Genomic DNA, 12,132 nt, shown 5'->3' on the forward strand with positions numbered 1-12,132 from the left:
GGCCCGCGGCCCGCCCGCACCCACCGCTCCGAGGGCCTCGCCCGCCGAACCCCGCCCCGCGTCGGGCGCCCGGTGCATTGTGGGTGGGCGCCCCTGCCGAGCGCCGCGGGGAACCCCGGCGCGGCCAGCTGTCCGCCCGGCCGCCCTCTGGGGTCGCGGAGCCGCCCGGAGCCGGCCAGTCCCGCCCACGAGGTCGCGGCCCCGCCCCGCGGCTCGCCGATTGGGCCGGAGGTACGCTCCGCACTGCCATTGGCGCGTCCTCCCGCCACTCGCCCCGTCCCGCCTTCACGGGCCCGCCCAGGCCGCCGGCGCGACCCCGAGGGCCCGCCGGCCGGCGCGCTCATTGGCCGGCAGGCGCTGTCGGTCGAGCGCGGGGCCACGCCCCCCGGGAGGCGCGGATCCCGGGAGCCCTCGCGCGACTTCATTGGCCGGCGGCGCCGCCGCTCGGAGGGAGGCGCCTCAACCCGGAAGTGCGCGCGGCGAAATCTGCCTAGCAACCGGGGAAGCCGGGCTGCGGAGCGGCAATTTCAGTGTGAGAGCGCGGCCGAGCGACGGCCCGGGGCGGCTCCTCCCGCCGGGTCGGCCGCGCACGCGCACCGCCGCCGCCCTCGCCCGCCCGTCCGCCGCCCGGCGCCGCCGAGCGAGCAGCGGCTCCCCGGACCCCGACCCCGCGCCCGGACGCCGACCCCGCGCCCTGCTCGGTGAGTGAGGCTGCTTCCGGTCAGCGGCCGCGCCGCGCTTCCGCCTGGCCGCCGGGACCCCCAGGGGCCTTTCGCCGGGGCGACCCCACCTCGGAGGGGCCGCTGCTGGAGGGACCCCTTTCTGAGGGACCCCACGTCTAGGCGCTGCTGCAGGGGGCTCCCCACTTCTGAGAGGATCCTAACGCCCCAGGGTCTGTATCCGGGGACACCCCACTTCTGAGGACCCCGCCTCTGAGGGGCGCTTCGCCACGGGGGGGGACCCGCCTCTGAGGGGCGCTTCGCGGGGCAGGACCCCGCCTCTGAGGGGCGCTTCGCCGGGGGGGGGGACCCGCCTCTGAGGGGCGCTTTGCCGGGGGGGGGGGAACCCCGCCTCTGAGGGGCGCTTCGCGGGGGAGGACCCCGCCTCTGAGGTGCGCTTCGCTGGTGGGGGGACCCGCCTCTGAGGTGCGCTTCGCCGGTGGGGGGACCCGCCTCTGAGGGGCGCTTCGCGGGGGAGGACCCCGCCTCTGAGGAGCGCTTCGCCGGTGGGAGGACCCCGCCTCTGAGGGGCGCTTCGCCGGTGGGAGGACCCCGCCTCTGAGGGGCGCTTCGCGGGGCAGGACCCCGCCTCTGAGGGGCGCTTCGCCGGTGGGGGCACCCCGCCTCTGAGGGGCGCTTCGCCGGAGGGGGGGGACCCGCCTCTGAGGGGCGCTTCGCAGGGGAGGACCCCGCCTCTGAGGGGCGCTTCGCCGGGGGGGGGGGGACCCGCCTCTGTGGGGCGCTTTGCCGGGGGGGGGGGAACCCCGCCTCTGAGGGGCGCTTCGCGGGGGAGGACCCCGCCTCTGAGGGGCGCTTCGCCGGTGGGGGGGACCCGCCTCTGAGGGGCGCTTCGCCGGGGGGGGGGGGGGACCCCGCCTTTGAGGGGCGCTTCGCCGGGGCGGGGGTCGGGAGGTGGAGGCCACCTGTGAAGGACGCTTCACTGCGGGGCCCTACTTCTGAGGGGCACTTTGCTGAAGGGACCCCCTCTGAGGGATGCTTCACTCCCCACCTCAGAAGGACCCACTGCTGAGGGACCCTAACGTTTCAGGGTCTTGGGAGGGGGGGTCAGAGGTGGGGAGTAATGACCCACCTCTTAGGCACCTGCCGTGAGGGACCCTGCCTTTGAGGGGCTGCTGTAGAGGGAGGTAGCGGGAGACCCCGCTTCTGAGAGGATCCTAACTCCCCAGGGTTTTTAGCCCCGGGTACCCCACCTCTGAGGGACCCCAACTCTGAGAGGACCCAGCCCCTTCGGGGCACCCCTATGAGAACCCCCCTTCAACAGTCTGTGCCCAGGCACCCCCTTCTGGAGAGACCCCAGTTCTGAGCAGTCCACCGCTGGGGCACCTCTCACTGAGGGGCTGGTTGCACGGGGCCCCCCACTTGCTGAAGGGACCCGCCCTTGAGGGACTAGCCACCACAGGCTCTCCTTCTCTGAGTGCCTCCTTCCTGGCACCCCAGCTCTAAGGGACTCGCTGCGGGTTGGCTCCCACTACCTGAGGTACCCACTTCTGAGGAGCCCGCTTCTAGGGCACTCTGTCTCGGTGGCCCCACTGCTGTGCCCATTCTGGGACTTAGGCTCTGTCTCTGAGGAGACATCCCTGCTCACTGAGGGTCCCTCTGAAGGACCTGCTTTGGGGGGCCCTCACTCACTGAGGGAACCTCACCACTTAACCCAATTTTATGCCACCCCCTGCTTCTGGAGGGAAACCCCCACCTCTGAGAGACCCTCCTAAAGGCCTGCTTCTAGGAGGCCGGGTGGTGTTGCACCTGGTTAAGCGCAGGCATCCCAGTGCACAAAGTCCACAAGGTCGTGGGTTCAAGCCCCTGGTTCCCACCTGCAGGGGAAAGCTTCGCTAGTAGTGAAGCAGGGCTGCAGATGCCTGTCTCTTTCCCTCTCTTTATCCTCCCTTCCCTCTCAATTTCTGTCTATCCGATAATATCTATCTATCTCTATATATATATTTTAAAGATTTTATTTATGAGAAAGATAGGAGGAGAAAGAAGCAGACATCAATCTGGCACCTGTGCTGCTGGGGATCAAACTCGGGACCTCATGCTTGAGAGTCCAAAGCTTTATCACTGCGCCACCTCCCGGACCACAAATAAAAAATATTTAAAAAGTCTGTCTAAAAAAGTTTGTAGAGACTTTTATTTAAAAAAAAAAAAGAGGGGTGGTGGTAGCGCAGCGGGTTAAGTGCACATGACGTAAAGCACTAGTACCTGCATAAGGAACCTGGTTCAAGTCCCTGGCTCCCCACCTGCAGGGGCCTCGCTCACAAGCGGTGAAGTTGGTCTGCAGGTGTCTTTCTCTTTCTCTGTTTTCCCCTCCTCTCTCCATTTCTCTCTGTCCTATCCAGCAACAATGACGACAACAATGATAAACAACAAGGGCAACAAAAGGGAAAAAATGGCCTCCAGGAGTAGTGGGTTTGTAGTGCATGCACCAAGCCCCAGTGATAAGCCTGAAGGCAAAAAAAAAAAAAAAAAACCTGCATGGGGTGAGTGGGCACAATCACTAAGGGAAGTCCAGTCTCTGAAGCGACCCCCACTCTCTGAGGACCTTACCTATAGGAAGTGTGCTCCTGTGCGGGCATTCCAGTGCAGGTACCTCTTTTCTTGACTGAGAAGAATTCCCTTTTCCTGAGAGACCCCACTTATTTTATTTATTTATTTATTTATTTATTTATTGCCTCCAGGGTTATTGCTGAGACTCCGTGCCAGCACTACAAATCCACTGCTCTTGGAGGCCAATTTCCCCATTTTGTTGCTCTTGTTGTAGTTGTTATTGCTGTTGTTGTTGTAGGGTAGGAAAGAGAGAAATGGAGAGAGGAGGGGAAGACAGGAGGAGAGAAAGACACCTGCAGACCTGCTTTTATTTTTTTTATTTTCTCTTTTGTTGTCCTTGTTGTTTTTCATTGTTGTTATTGATGTTGTCATTGTTAGGACAGAGAAATGGAGAGAGGAGGGGAAGACAGAGGGGGAGAGAAAGACAGACACCTGCAGACCTGCTTTTATTTATTTATTTTCTCTTGTCCTTTATTGTTGTGTTAGTTATTATTGATGTCATCATTGTTAGATGGGACAGAGAGAAATGGAGAGCGGACGGGACAATGGGGGCGGGGGGAGAAAGACAGACACCTGCAGACCTTCACCGCCTGTGAAGCTACTCCCTTATAGGTGGGGAGCTGGGGGCTCGAACCAGAATCCTTGCACCGGTCCTTGCTTCACGCCACGTGTGCTTAACCCACTGAGCTACTGCCAGACTCCCAACCCTTCACTTTTCTAAGGAGACCCCCCCCCCCAGCCCTCTTGAGAAGAACCTTCTGCTGTGGGTGACCCTCAACTGTTTATGATATTCCATACTCCCCCTTTTCTGAAGATTTTTCCTAGGTTCTCAAGGAAGTACTGTTTATCTCAGACCTTTTGGGGACCCCTGTTTCCCTGGGAATAGGGACTTCCACTTCTCAGGAGGCATCCATCCAGGCAGTTGTGAGGGGACCCTTCTTCTCAGTTTCTTGGGGCACTCCCCACATTCTCTGAGGAGGTCCTTACTGCTTTTTTTTTTTTTTTTTGTCTCTAGGGTTATTACTGGGGCTGCCTGCACTATGAATCCACTGCTCCTGGAGGCCATTTTCCCCATTTTGTTGCCATTGTTGTTACCATCTGTATTATTATTGTTGTCATTGTTGCATAGGACAGAGAGAAATCAAGGGAGGAGGGGAGACAGAGGGGGAAAGAAAGACAGACACTTGCAGACCTGCTTCTCCGCCTGTGAAGTGACCCCCTCCCACTCCCTGCAGGTGGGGAGATGGGTGTTTGAACCGGGATCCTTACACCTGTCCTTGCGCTTCACACCACATATGCCTAGCCCGCTGCACCACTGCCCTACCCCCGAGGTCCTTGCTTCTCTGAGTAGTAGTTCCACTTAATCTAAAGTGTCCCCTAAAAAGGGGTCTTGTCTTTGCTTTTCTAAGGGTCACCCACTTTTTACAGGTCCCTTCCCCACCTCCACCCAAGCCTCATTCAGCTCTGGCTGGTGCTGGTGCTGGGGTTGGAACCCCTGACCTCGGAGTCCCAGGTAGGAGAGTCTGTATAGTCCTCGTGCTGTCTCCCCCACCCATTTCCCCACTCTTAAGGTGACCTCTTCTTTCTTCCAAGTGTCTCCCATTTAATTGGAGGTGTTCCTGCTTCAATCAGAATCCTTCCCTTTTCTGAGTTGTCTCCACTTTTGGTGCGACCCCCTCCTTGTCAAGAGCGCTTCCTTTTTCTGGAGGGGGCCCTTCATTGCTCTGAAATGCCCCTATCTGACTGGATCCTTAGTTTTCTGGGGAAAAGTTTCCCAATTTCCCCAAGTGTTTTCCATTCCCTTTGGTTTCACACAAATCTATGGATGCAGTGGTGTTTGAAGGGGGTTCTTGTCTGCTCTGGAGGCTCGCACCGACAGCAGGAGGGGTCCTACTGCTAAGGGACCTTTCTGTCTCTGAAGGTGCCTCCCTTTTCTGGCCCTGTGGATTTTTTCATTTCAGGCTCTCCTCCTCCAGTCACAGTGCATTCTCCCTGCTGATTTTCTTTTTCTTTTTTCTTTCTTTCTTTCTTTTTACTAAATATATTTATTTATTTTTCCTTTTGTTGCCCTTGTTTTTATTGTTGTTTTAGTTATGATTGTTATTGATGTTGTCGTCGGATAGGACAGAGAGAAATGGAGAGAGGAGGGGAAGACGGGGAGAGAAAGACAGACACCTGCAGACCTGCTTTACCGCCTGTGAAGTGACTCTTCTGTAGGTGGGGAGTTGGGGGATTGAACCAGGATCCTTATGCCGCCAGTCCTTGAGCTTTTCGCCATGTGTGCTTAACCTGCTGCGCTACCACCGGAGCCCCTGTTTCTTTTTAAGATTTCTTTTTTGTGATCCAAGTGGTGGCTTAGTGGGTAGAAGTTTGGATGCTGAAGTGTGGGGTCCCTAGTTTGATCCCAAGCATCACATTTGCCAGAGTGGCTTTCTCTCTCTTCCCCATCTTTTTCTTTTTTTTTTTTAATATTATTTATTTATTTTTGTCTTCAGGGTTATCACTGGGGCTCGGTCCCTGCACTATGAATCCACTGCTACTGGAGGCTATTTTTTCTTTTTGTTGCCCTTGTCATTTATCGTTGTTGTTATTGCTGTGGTTGTTGTTGGATAGGACAGAGAGAAACGGAGAGAGGAGGGGAAGACAGAGAGGGGGGAGAGAGAGACAGACACCTGCAGACCTGCTTCACCACCTGGGAAGCGACCCCCCTGCAGGTGGGGAGCCAGGGGGCTCGAACCAGGATCCTTGTGCTGGTACTTGCGCTTTGTGCGCTTTCTTTTCTTTCCTTCTTTCTTCCTTTTTTCTTTCTGTCTTTCTTTTCTTTTCTTCTTCTTTTTTTTTTTTTACCAGAGCACTGTTCAGCTCTGGCTTATGGTGGTGCAAGGGATTGAACCTGAGACTTTGGAGCCATTATGTTATCTACTCCTGCCGCCTCCCCGTCTTTCTGTCTCTCTCCCACACATAAATGCACATTTAAAAAACTGATTTATTGGGAGTCGGGCGGTAGATCAGAAGTATCTCCCAACCCCTTTCAGTCTTGCCAGCTTGGAAAGGGTCTCTGAACTTTTTTTTTTCCCCTCCAGGGTTATCACTGGGGCTCTGAGCCTGCACTACTAATCCACTGCTCCTGGAGGCTATTTGTTCCCTTTTGTTGCCCTTGGTTATCGTTGTTGTTATTATTGTTGTTGTTGGATAGGACAGAGAGAAATGGAGAGAGGAAGGGAAGACAGAGGGGGAGAGAAAGACAAAAGCCGGGGGCTTGAACTGGCATCCTTACTCAGGTCCTTGAGCTATGCACCATGTGCACTTAAACCCCCCCCATCTCTTTACATCAGCTGACTGGGGACTAACTTTGTGGCTAAAAGGGAAGTTAGGAGATGGGAAAGTGCTATTTTCCTTTTCTCTTTTGGAGACTTGGTAGATTCGGAGCACCAGGAGCTCCTGACAGAGGACCACTCTGGGTATCTGGGTTTTGAGCCTGGGGCCAGCATAGTGTTAGGCTTCTGTAGTAGCAGGAGGGACAGGCTTGAAACATTCTTCCCCCATTATCAGTCTGTCTTGTCAAGCTGTCGACCTACTTCCTGTCCCATCCTGGGCCCTCCTTCTGCATGGTGTCACTCACCTTTCTCCGCCCTCCTCAGATTAAAAAAAACACACACACACACACACACACACACACACGAAAAAGCACTTTCTGGTCCTCAGACTTCTTCCTGCTGTTTTTCTCTCCCTGGGCCTCTTGATTCACCTCCTTGATCTCTAGAGGATCTTCAGTCTGGGGACACTTGGGTTTGAAAGACAGAGACAGGAAATGGTCACCTTGATCCAGGAAGGGTGGAAGGAAGCCAGGGACAGGGGACCTGACTGTGTTTCTCGGAGCTTCAGAGGACTTGAACCTGGCCCTGAGGAAGTTTGGATGTAGCTTTTGCAAATCTCCTGTGCTTTTCTTAATGGCCCACCCTGGATTCCAAGTTCATTGCAGTAGCTAATTTTATCTGCCTTGCCAAGCACTGTGCTTTCCGGAGCCCAAGTAGATGAATGCTGGCATTGAGAGATGGCCGAAAGACAGGAATGGACTCCCTTTGAAACCTGAATCACTTGTAACTACTTCGCGTCCACGCACACACGCATGTACACACGCAGGGTCGGGGGGAGCCTTGGTGAGGTGGAATGAGTTCTGAGCCTTGGGTCTGGCCCGGGAAGCGAGTTGAGTTCTCCCTCCAGGCCTGTGAGAACCTGTGTGCTCGCTCTTACAGTTTGACTTGAGGCTTTCTCTCCCCTGTGCCTCGCCTCTGCATCTGGGTCTTGCTTAATTTGAGTCCTTTGTCAAGGCTCCTGCCGAGGCTGTAATTTGGGTTCTAAATCTGTCGGTCGACCATGTGGACACAAGTTTCAACTCGAGCTATTTTCTTCTGCGGAGAAGCGCTTGGAGAGTTTCCTGGGGCTCCAGTCTGCTCGCTTCTGGCTTCTGGGGTGGTCAAGTCCAGGCAGGAAGCTGCTGCAGACCTGCTGCTCTTCTCTGCACTTCCTGGTCAGTCTAGGGCCGCGGGGACGTGGCGAGGCGGGGAGCTGCTCCGCAGTGTCCTGTACAGTACCGCAGCCCCAGGATGAATGGGTGGGGTGTAGCGAGGGGAGCGGGGGCTGGTACAGACTCCAGGGCTGCCCTCCCGGCTGGCCAGAGCAGCGCTACACACTGCTCTGTGTGCGTGTGTGCGTGTGAGGTGCTACCTAGAGTGAGTAAGTGCCTGGAACACACAGCACCATTCCGGCTGGGCTGGCTACCCTCAGGAGATCAGGGTTCTGGTCTGGGCTCCCCGACCAGGAAGCATCTGGCACTGTGCCAAGGCAAAATAGACCTGAAGAGAGAAAGTTGGTGGCTTTTGTGTTTTTTTCTCTATTCGTCTAGGAGATGTGGGATGAGATGTGCTGGCTGTCTGCCTGGGCCTTGCCTTCTCCCTCTGTAAAATGGAGTAATTTGTGCGTTAAGGGCAGGTAGGGAGATGCATCACTGTAATTAGAGTGTAGGCAAAACAGAAGGTCTTAAAATACTTGAAGCAAAAAGAAAGTGATCTAGAAAGCTTAGGCGCTGGTATCCATGCCCTGTGTGAGAGCGGACACTGGAGCAGCTCCTGTGGGTGAACTCTCTCACCTTAGAGCCTGGACCAGACAACCACTCTCTACAGGGGCCTAAAGGCTGGCGGAGTGATGGCACAGAGGTATTTAGTGTTTTTTTACCAGAGCACTGTTCAGCTCTGGCTTATGGTGGTGCGGGGGATTGAACCTGGGACTCTGGAGCCTCACGGCTTTTTTTTTTTTTTTTTTTTTTAATGAGGTGTTTTTTTTGTTTTTGTTTTTCTTTTCCCCTTCAGGGTTATTGCTGGGGCTTGGTGCTTGCACTGTGAATCCACTGCTCCTGGAGGCTATTTCTTCCCTTTTGTTGCCCTTGTTATTGTTACTATTATTGTTGTTATTGCTGTCTATGTTGGATAGGACAGAGAGAAATGTAGAGAGGTGGGGTAGATAGAGGGGGGAGAGAAAGACAGACACCTGCAGATCTACTTCACCGCTCGTGAAGCGACTCCCCTGCAGGTGAGGAGCTGGGGGCTTGAACCGGGGTCCTTTCGCCGGTCCTTGCACTTTTCGCGCCATGTGCGCTTAACCCGCTGTGCTGCTACCTGGCCCCCATTTCAAAGTAGTAGTACTTTGAGATGGCCAGTGTATGGCTTCGTGCCCATCAGGTTAGATTGAGCTTCCAGGATCTACAGAGCTGTGGAGGTGCTAACTCAGTTTTGGCTGAGGTGACAGGACACTGTTGTTTTCAGGTCTGTCTTTCTGTCTTTCCTTTCCTCTTTTCTCCCTTTTCTTCCTTGGGTAGAGGCAGAGAGAGAAAAGAGTGGAAGCAACTGACCACAGCATTGTAACTTCTTGAATGCAGTGCGGGCTGGGCTGGAAGCTGGGTCATGCACATGGCAAAGCAGCGCACTGTCCAAGTGAGCTATTGTGCTGGCCCACCTACTTTTCTTTTTTAACCAGAGCACCACTCAGCTCTGGCTTATGATGGTATGGTGATTGAACCTGGGACTTTGGAGCCTCAGGCATGAGTCTCTTTGTTTAACCATTATGCAATCTCCCCTGCCCATTATTTAAACATTTCTTTAAAAAAAAAAAAAATTATTGTGGTCCAGGAGGTGGCGTAGTGGATAAAGCATCAGACTCTCAGCCATGAGGTCCTGAGTTCAATCCATGGCAGCACATGTACCAGAGTGATGTCTGGCTCTTTTTCTCCCTATGTTTCTCATTAATAAATAAATTAAATATTAAAAAATATATTTTATTTATTTATTTTTGGATAAAGACAGAGAAATTCAAAGGGGAGGGAGAGAAGCAGAGAGACACCTGCAGCACTGCTTCACCATGTGTGAAGCTTTTCCCCTGCAGGTGGGGACCAGGGACTTGAACCCAGGTCCTTGCACACTGTAATGTGAGCACTTAACCAGGTGCACCACTGCCTGGCCCCACATTTATTTATTTATTTATTTATTTCGCCTCCAGGGTTATCTCTGGGCTTGGTGACTGCACTACAAATCCACTCCTCCTGGAGGCTATTTTTCCCCTTTTGTTGCCCTTGTCACTTATTATTATTTTTTAAATATTTATTTTACTTTTATTTATTCCCTTTTGTTGCCCTTGTTGTTTTTATTGTTGTAGTTATTGTTGTTGTCGTTGTTGGCTAGGACAGAGAGAAATGGAGAGAGGAGGGGAAGACAGAGAGGAGGAGAGAAAGCTAGACAACCTGCAGACCTGCTTCACCGCCTGTGAAGCGACTCCCCTGCAGGTGGGGAGCCGGGGTTCGAACCGGGATCCTTCTGCTGGTCCTTGTGCTTTGCGCCACCTGTGCTTAACCCGCTGCGCTACAGCCCGACTCCCCCCTTGTCACTTATTATTGTTGTTGCTGATATAGTTGTTGTTGGATAGGACAGAGAGAAATGGAGAGAGGAGGGAAAGACAGAGGCGGAGAGAAAGATAGACACCTGCAGACCTGCCTCAATGTTTGTAAAGTGATCCCCATACAGGTGGGGAGCCAGGACTCGAACTGGGATTCTTTTATAGTTAACTTTAAAAAAAAAATTTATTTTATTTATTTATTCCCTTTTGTTGCCCTTGTTGTTTTTCATTGTTGTTGTTATTGATGTCGTCATTGTTGGCTAGGACAGAGAGAAATGGAGAGAGGAGGGGAAGACAGAGGGGGAGAGAAAGACAGACACCTGCAGACCTGCTTCACCGCCTGTGAAGAGACTCCCCTGCAGGTGGGGAGCCAGTCCTTATGCCGGTCCTTGCGCTTTGCCCCACGTGCACTTAACCCGCTGCACCGAACTGGGATTCTTATGCTGGTCCTTCTGCTTTGTGCCAGGTGTGCTTAACCCCCTGTGCTACCGCTCGGCCCCCTCTTTTAATTTTTTTTTTTTTTTTTTTACACCAGAGCACTGCTCAGCTCTGGCTTATGGCGGTGTGGGGGATTGAACCTGTGGCTTGAGAGCCTCAGGCATGAAAGTCTCTGCATAACCATTATGCTATACCCCCTAATTTTTTTTTAAAAGATTTTATTTATTTATGAGAAAGAGAGGAGGAAAGAGAAAGAACCAGACATCACGCTGGCACACATGTGCTGCTGGGGATTGAACTCATGACCTCATGCTTGAGAGTCCAAGGCTTTACCACTGTGCCACCTTCCAGACCAATAAACATTTCTTTTCTCTTCTCTTCTTCTTTTTTTTTTTTTCTTTTCTTCTCTTCACCAGATCAGCTCTGGCTTATGGTGGTGTGGGGGATTGAACCTGGGACCTGACAGAGCCTCAGGCATAAGAATCTGTTTGCATAACCATTGTGCTATCTACCCCCACCCACTAAACATTTCTTATTGATTTTTCAGAAGTTTTTTTTATTATTATCTATTTATTTTGATAGAGACTGCCAGATATCGAGAGGGAAAGGGGAAATAGAGAGGAAGAGAGAGACACCTGCAGGCAGACCTGCTTCACTTGTGAAGTGAGACTGGGGGCCTGAACCCAGGTCCTTGCAAATTATAACGTGCACTCAACCATGTGCGCTGCCACCTGGCCCACCCACCCACCCACCCACCTACCTTTTTTTTTTTTTTTTTTTTAATATTTAACCCCTTTTGTTGCCCTTGTTGTTTTATTGTTGTAGTTATTATTATTGTGCCTACCTACCTTTCTTTCTCAGTTCTGGCGTATGGTAGTGCTGGGGATTGAACCTGGGACCTTTGGGGTCCCAAGCATGGAAGTCTTTTAGCATAACCATTATGCTGTTTCCCCAGGCTTTCTTTTTTTTTTTGTTTCTTTGTTTTGTGGTACTCATGGCCTTGTGAACCTGCTGATCCTGGACTGACTTCATTTTATATATTAAGATTTATTTTGAAGTTACCAAGTTAAGAAATAGTCGCCAAGAGCAGAGAAGGTAGGAAGAAAGTGAAAATGAGCCATCTGCCTCAGAGGCATGCTGAGAGAGAGAGAGAGAGAGAGAGAGAGAGAGAGAGGGAGAGCCAGCACTTCCAGCTATCTCGTTTACTTACTTAGCTGAGGAGAGAACTCAAGCACTTCTGGGACATGCAGTGTTGGGAACACCTATCTGTAAGCCTGGCTCTTTACCCAGGCCACACTCTTCTTACTTGGTTAGAGAATGGGAGAGGCCCCTAGCACTGCTCTGCCATCTGGTCTGTGGGGCTTCTGGTGTCAGCGTGCTGGCGCCCAGCCAGTGTCGGGCTCTGACCTGGAGCCTTGCACACAGCACAGGGTAAGGCTGTGCTCTGCTGTGTGAACTGTCTCCC

The 12,132-nt window shown here is 53.1% G+C and overlaps 1 protein-coding gene across 2 annotated transcripts in view; it reads left to right on the forward strand.

Moving 5' to 3' along the window:
* The first annotated feature begins 497 nt into the window (after positions 1-497).
* GATAD2A (GATA zinc finger domain containing 2A) overlaps positions 498-12,132 on the forward strand; it is a 45,186-nt gene continuing 33,551 nt past the window's right edge. The window contains exon 1 of one of the 2 annotated variants that reach the window (XM_060181873.1): positions 498-701. The gene's annotated coding sequence lies outside the window, so the exon portion shown is untranslated. The remainder of the gene's footprint in view (positions 702-12,132) is intronic. The other variant, XM_060181875.1, reaches the window with a different exon arrangement.

This window comes from Erinaceus europaeus, chromosome 23 (assembly GCF_950295315.1).
Source record: "Erinaceus europaeus chromosome 23, mEriEur2.1, whole genome shotgun sequence".
NCBI lineage: Eukaryota > Metazoa > Chordata > Mammalia > Eulipotyphla > Erinaceidae > Erinaceus > Erinaceus europaeus.